Raw genomic sequence first — 6,509 nt, forward strand, 5'->3', positions numbered from 1 at the left:
CATTAGAGGGTTTCTGAAGCATGGTTTCAGGAAGAGTAGGGTTCGTTGCTTCGCCATTTGGTTTATTGAACTAAGAAGACAGGAACGTGGGGTACGCGTGATGCCTGGATTCAGCAAAGAAACCATCTGTCCAGACACCTTCAACAACGGGAAGTGAGGCTACGCGTGTTGAACTAAAGAACCAAACAGGGAGATTATCTGTAGCCCCGCGGGTATCCTTATTGAATAAGGGAGCATCTCCTGCAACGCTGATAAACTCACACTCGCCTGCTTAGATCAAAATCAAAGGTGCATCGATTCGAAGTTAAACACAAATAATAAGCCGGGTGTCTCAGAAGCACAAAGACAAATGTAACATTTAGTGGAATGCTCAGCATGAGCGTCGTCAAGTCACCTTGGCGTTGAAAGCATTAAAAATCACAAGTGCTCTAGGTGAGGCTCGAACTCACAGCCTCGGCATTTCTCCGCCGTGTACTGTCATATAAGTACCGCGCGCTAACCGATTGCGCCACTAGAGCCCACTGCTGCAAACGCGAATTTCTACATATGGAAAGAAAATTTAGAAGAAATTTACAGATATGGTAGCTCATAGAGCCTAAATATGTACAGATCGTGAAAGGCCGTTCGGCCCACAATGTTTTGCCATAACCAGCTAAAAAGCAAATCAAAGGCACACAAACTCTAATCCCTCCTTCCTACCATATCCATATCCCTCGATCTTTCTTACATCCAAGTGCATATCGAGTCAGCAAATGTGCACATCAAATACCACCTATAAATTTGCTGATGATGGAAACGTTGTTGGTCGAATCTGAAATGGAGACGAGAGGGCGAATAGGGGCAAAATATGTCAATGAGTGGTGTCGCAGCAGCAACATTGCAACGAACGTCAGAAAGACGAAAAGATTATTGTGGACTTCAGGAAGCAGAGAGACACCAATCCTCATCGAGAGATCAGAAGTGGAGAGAGTAAGCAATTTCAAGTTCATGGGTGTTAAGATCTCTGAGGACTTAACCTGGTCCCAACAAATCGATGCGGTTATAAAGAAGGCAAAGCAGCGACTATACAGTACTTCATTAGGAGATTAACGAACAAACTAAAAAAAAACAAACAAACTTCTGGAGAGCAGTCTGTCAGGCTGCATCACAGTCTGGTATGGGGGTGGGTGAGAGGTATTGCTACTCTACCGGAAGGGGAGATGGGGAGAGGGGGAGCCTTATGATCATGCCGATGTAAGCAGAGAGCTATGGAAGGTGGAGAACAAGTGAGCATTCGGTACTCAGTAGGCGAACTTTAAGTGCAGACTTCCCATTAGCGCAGTTGGCAGGTAACAATTTCAGTCAGATTCTCAAAGGAACAGAGCCATCCAACCATTCTCCGGCCAATTGTAGTGTCGAGACTCGGATGGCAGCCTTTGTTATGTTGAAAAAATGACGCTGCAGCTTTTCACTGGTTGGGAACTGAAGGGTCCTTGATGCTAATCTTCATCCTCTCTTGAATCTTTTGTTGTACGTTGTTACTCTGTGCGTCCAGACGCCACAATAGGGCGGAAAGTTGAGTTTTCATTTTAGTTGATTATCAGTGAGTCATCTTCTCAGCCATCATGTGAACCTTCACTTACCTTTTGCGCACCAGGTCCCTCCAGTGATATGCCATCAACGCCGTTAAATCTGGGCCACCGAGTGAGAGATTGCCAGTTACGACACGCTAGCTAATGGCTCATGACATTCAGTCTGCCTTTGAAAATCGGTCCACTAAGACTGAGAAAATAATCATTTCACAAACTCCACAAGCGCTTCTCATTGATAATCTCCTTGTGAATTCAGCTGTGTTCAGTTCGCAATAGCTGACACAGCAGCATATAGTTAGAGCGACAAACGGACAAAAACAGACAGCAGAGGACAGCCAGACAGATGGATGAATAGAAAGAAAGAAAGAAAGAAAGAAAGAAAGAAAGAAAGAAAGAAAGAAAGAAAGAAAGAAAGAAAGAAAGAAAGAAAGAAAGAAAGGAAGGAAGGAAGAAATAAAGAAAAAAAAAAGAAACACATGACTGTTATGCAGACGATAAAGACATTGTTGATAATTACTCAGGGATGAAGATTCTTACTCAGGAATGGATATTCTTATCGAGGATGGAGATTATTTGGGATGGATATTGTTACTCAGCATGGCTTAATCAGATGCGAGAAAGGGGTACGGCATCGTCACAGAAGCAGCGAGAGGGCAGCTCAGCCGGTGCAAGAACAAAAGACATCGCAGTTCATTCCGAATCCTTGCAAGCCGTTTATGGTGGATGATCGGATGTTCTCTTTGCTCGGCCTCGCGATGCCAGTGGAGAACACCGGAGGCGGGGAAAATAGTTGTGAGGTCAGTGGAATGAGTTTCACCAGAAAACGCAGTATCAACCAGGTGGTCCGTACACAAGTATTCCGGAGACCGTGCACCGTAGACCGGTGATTCTTTGTTCTAATGTGGAAGCGACAATTTTGTGAGCAATGAAAATGCAGTAGTATGGGTCTCAGAGTGGTAACGAAATCGCTGCGACAAATGCCTACATCTGAAGAAACTCAACACCTTCCGCTAACTTACAGTTCCGATAAACCTAATCCTTCATATTAGATACACCCGATATGGAGAAGTAGTTAACACTAATGAACAACAGTATGTCTTTAATACTTTTTTAAGCTTCCTTTTAAACTCGCTCTTTTTCCTCCATTTCAAGAATTGAATGCTGGATTCTCCGCTGATATGTGAAATGTTTCATGTTCGGCAACTTCCTGGTGTAGCCTTTCTTCAGCGGTTTCAGTGCAATCACATCCAAACATTATGATACTCTGATTAGACCATAATTATATGTCACTGCATCATGACCTTTCCGGTTCGTGAAGGCAGGTATTCGGAATGTGTTGAAATGCACATTACTCTACCCATTCCCTACCTTCATTGATGTTTGAAATCCCATTCGCTTGCCCTTCTCTACATCAGCAGATAAGAACCCATTCGTTCTTTGTTGATATCCTAACCCAACTCACCCTTGGAAGGTATTGACTTTAATAATGACCCCTGTTTGCCCGACGATGACCATTTGCTGATATTTCATCTGCTTTTATGGCACAGCCTCGTTCGACAATTGCAGATCAACCTCGAAGAGCACTCGCGCATTTTCAGATGTGATTCGCCTGATATTATAGCATGAAACTAATGCCTTCAGTTTATTCCATTCCATGGATCAACCATGGGCAATTGGTAATTTATCATTCGTTTTTGTCAGAGTACAGGTGTTGTTTCAAGGTCTGAAACAGAAACAAATAGACTCGTGCAGTGAAGGAGAAACAAGATAACGATCACCCTCGGACTTTAGGTCAATGTGTTACTGAGTTAATGTGTCAATTTTCAAGATGGGGGTTATGGGGCTGTGAAAGATAAGTTAAACTGTGGCGCGTGAAACACTGGCTGCTCTTCAGGGTTTTATCGTAATAGGACGAGAATGGAACCCGTTTATCACCATGGAAAAATGGACCGGGCAGTTCAGTCGGTGTAAGAGATTTGTGCTTCCGTACCAGATCACGATACAGTCTGTCAGATATTCTCCAGTATACACCCGCAGATGTTAATATGAGTTTTGGATGCCATCACAAATCTGCACAAACTGACATAGTACAGGTTGTAAATACTGGTAAACCTATCCTAAACACTGCTAACAAATGCTGCTCCTCTGGGCCTCTACACTAACAATTCAAGTCAATATTTAGGTAATTATAGCCGAGCTGCAAACTACTCTGGTGTTCTTACAATTCCCATAAGCTGGTTGCATGCATTTATTTCTCTCCTGCTAGCATCTCAAAAATCTTTGGAAATTGAAGCGCATAACATCTCAAGACTCCACCCCCCCACCCACCCCCACCGCCTTATCAACTATCCGTTACATCCCGAAAGATGCCCAGAGGGAGGTAGATGATTGATAGTGTCGATGAATTCCAGTGTCAGTGTTGCACAGTGTGGACTACAGTGCTGAGTGTGCAAAGGTCTATGTGGACAATTCACGATGTTCAGAGTTGTATAGCTCTATGTTCTGGTTTTGAAAATCTGGATATTGTAAAGTTCATTATCCTTGCAACCAGCTGCTGTATGCTCTTGTACAGGCTCGTATGCAGGAAATGTTTATATGATGGTTACACCCTCCTCTTTCTCAACACGCGAAGTAGCAGCAGAGTGTGCTTTCTGATTATCCACCTTCCTGCGGTGCCGTGCTGGAGCTACACTGGTCAGTGTACATGCAGTCCACAGCTGGTTTGCACAGGTCTGTCTTCCTGTGGTGGTGCAGTTGGCTGGTGTACTCAGCGGGATGAGTATGGGCGGCTCTGAATGCACAGTGAAATGTGGGGTTGTTCGTGCCTTTACTCTACAGCAAATATGAGTCTTCACAGAGCAGTGTCGCGTTTATTGGGATTCGTTTTCCTCCATTTTGGTGCCCCAACAGTCCAGAGCTGGTGATGTTTATCGAACTGAGTTACAGTACAAACCAGCTCTGTATGATCAATGTTATATTTTGATCAATCTCGGCACTTGCATTAGACTCTTGTGCTGGCCTGTACAGTACAGTACAGGAATAGACCTCCACACCCTTCCGCAGCTCACTGTATGTGTGCTGTCAATGATGACAATTTCAGCTGCATATGTGCCTGCATGTGGTACGTGTCCGCCACAGTTATGCTCCTTGATCGAACACCACCTCATCCGTAGTATCAACGCGTCTGAGAATATGACCATACGCGCTTCCTGATCTCATTCTCCCTCTCTGTCTCTATTGCTCTTCCTCTCGCGCTCTGTCTTCAAAGCTGTCTCCCGTAATGCCTCTTCCTCTTTTCACTTCCCTCAGGTATCTCATTTGTAACCTTCCTCTTTCTCCCTGTCTACTTCTCTACTCTCCTATATTTATTTTACTCTCTCTTGCAGTTAAAAGTAAAAGCAATTTTGTTCTATCTTAATGTGTAAAATAGTAAAATGTCTGTTGCCGGAAGATAGTTGAAGAAGCTACTGTTAAAAAAGAGAAAACAAGTGTGCAAGAGGGAAGGAAAGCGCGAGTTATTACGTGAGCAGGAGTGGTTGGTACTGACGAAAATGTGCTCCAGGATCAGGCAGTTTTGGCAGAACCAGAAGACTGGTTTTGGCAGAACCAGAAGACCTGAAAAGGTGGGAGGTGAGTGCAAAGCTGATTTCGGTGTAAATTTGCAAAGAGTCAACCTCTCGGGCTGACACCCTTCATCAAGACTCTGATTTTGGGAGCGCTGTTTGTTTTGTAACTCTCATCATCAGATTGTTTCATTGTATACACAAGGCAGGTTGCAGAATAGGGAGCAAGAAGAGAGCCGAATTATAAATCTTTATGTCATTCATTTCTGACGTTTCATGAGCTTCAACACAGGATTGCACGGGTACCTCACCGCTTTCCTTAGTTCTTTCCCGAATTTGCTCTGGGTCAGGACGTAAATGTACGTATTAGAACAGGAACTGAGAATCTGCAGCATTCCGGATGTCGTTTCTGTAATGTTACGGGGATCAGTAACAGGAAAAGCAAAACTCTTTGAAATCGTTTGATGGATATAAAATATCACTTGTGTTACCCACAACAATATGAAACCACCGGTATTGCTGAAGTGCAAAACGATAGATTTGCGTCGGTTCTCCATATCCCGGTCCTTGTCATTCTCTCCACTCTTTTGTCCCCGGAGCCCCCTGCGGGCTCGACTGGCCGCTAGAATCCGCCTGACAGTCAAAGTGTTGAACAACAAAATTAGAAAGAATGGGAAATAAGTTGTAAAAATGCGGTGAAATATCGCAAATGCAGCCCATGAGAGAGGGTTTTTGTATCTCGGTGTAAGAACACAATACCAGGGAACACCATTAATTATGACCTTATGCTCTGATGCAAAGCCCCAGGAGACATTCTACAAACAGGCCAGCACACTCACCGTCCCGATGACCACAGCCGCCGTTCTCTTGGTGCAATATTTTTTTTTCAGATTCTTACAGCAAATAGCCAGAAATCGATCGACGGTGAAAGCGACAGTCAGCCGGATAGAGGTCGCAGTGCTCGCAGAAACCAACCAGAAACGGAGTTTACACACAGGAGTGATGATCAGGAATGTCTGGGGAAAATAATACCAAGCAGTCCACCTCAACAGCGGATCCGAGATAACGACCAGGATATCGGCCACTGCCATTCCCACCAGGTACCGAGTGACACATCTGGAGAGACCGGACTTTCCCCGATACAGGCTTGCAATCGTCATCAAGTTCGCTGGAACAGAGGCAGAGAAAAGCAAGAACAGAAAATACAGAGCAGAAACTAATTTAGCAGTTTGAGTGGATCCTGCAATATTTCCAGTTCATTGTGGCATTTATTGAAAGTGTCAAGAGAGGGCGCATGTCTTCCAGAGATAGAAGAGGATTTTACACTGTAAAATGAAGTCAAAATGATGCCGATACTAATTCAGAATTCTGAAGT

At 44.2% G+C, this 6,509-nt stretch overlaps 1 non-coding gene across 1 annotated transcript; it reads right to left on the reverse strand.

Annotated features, from left to right (window-relative positions):
- Window positions 1-424: 424 nt before the first annotated feature.
- On the reverse strand, window positions 425-518 carry trnai-uau (transfer RNA isoleucine (anticodon UAU)). Its single transcript has 2 exons — window positions 481-518; window positions 425-460 (listed from the first exon to the last, which is right to left on the reverse strand). It is a non-coding gene; the product is annotated as a tRNA-Ile (tRNA).
- Window positions 519-6,509: the final 5,991 nt, after the last annotated feature.

The sequence above is a fragment of the Hypanus sabinus genome, unplaced genomic scaffold (genome assembly GCF_030144855.1).
Source record: "Hypanus sabinus isolate sHypSab1 unplaced genomic scaffold, sHypSab1.hap1 scaffold_512, whole genome shotgun sequence".
Lineage (NCBI taxonomy): Eukaryota > Metazoa > Chordata > Chondrichthyes > Myliobatiformes > Dasyatidae > Hypanus > Hypanus sabinus.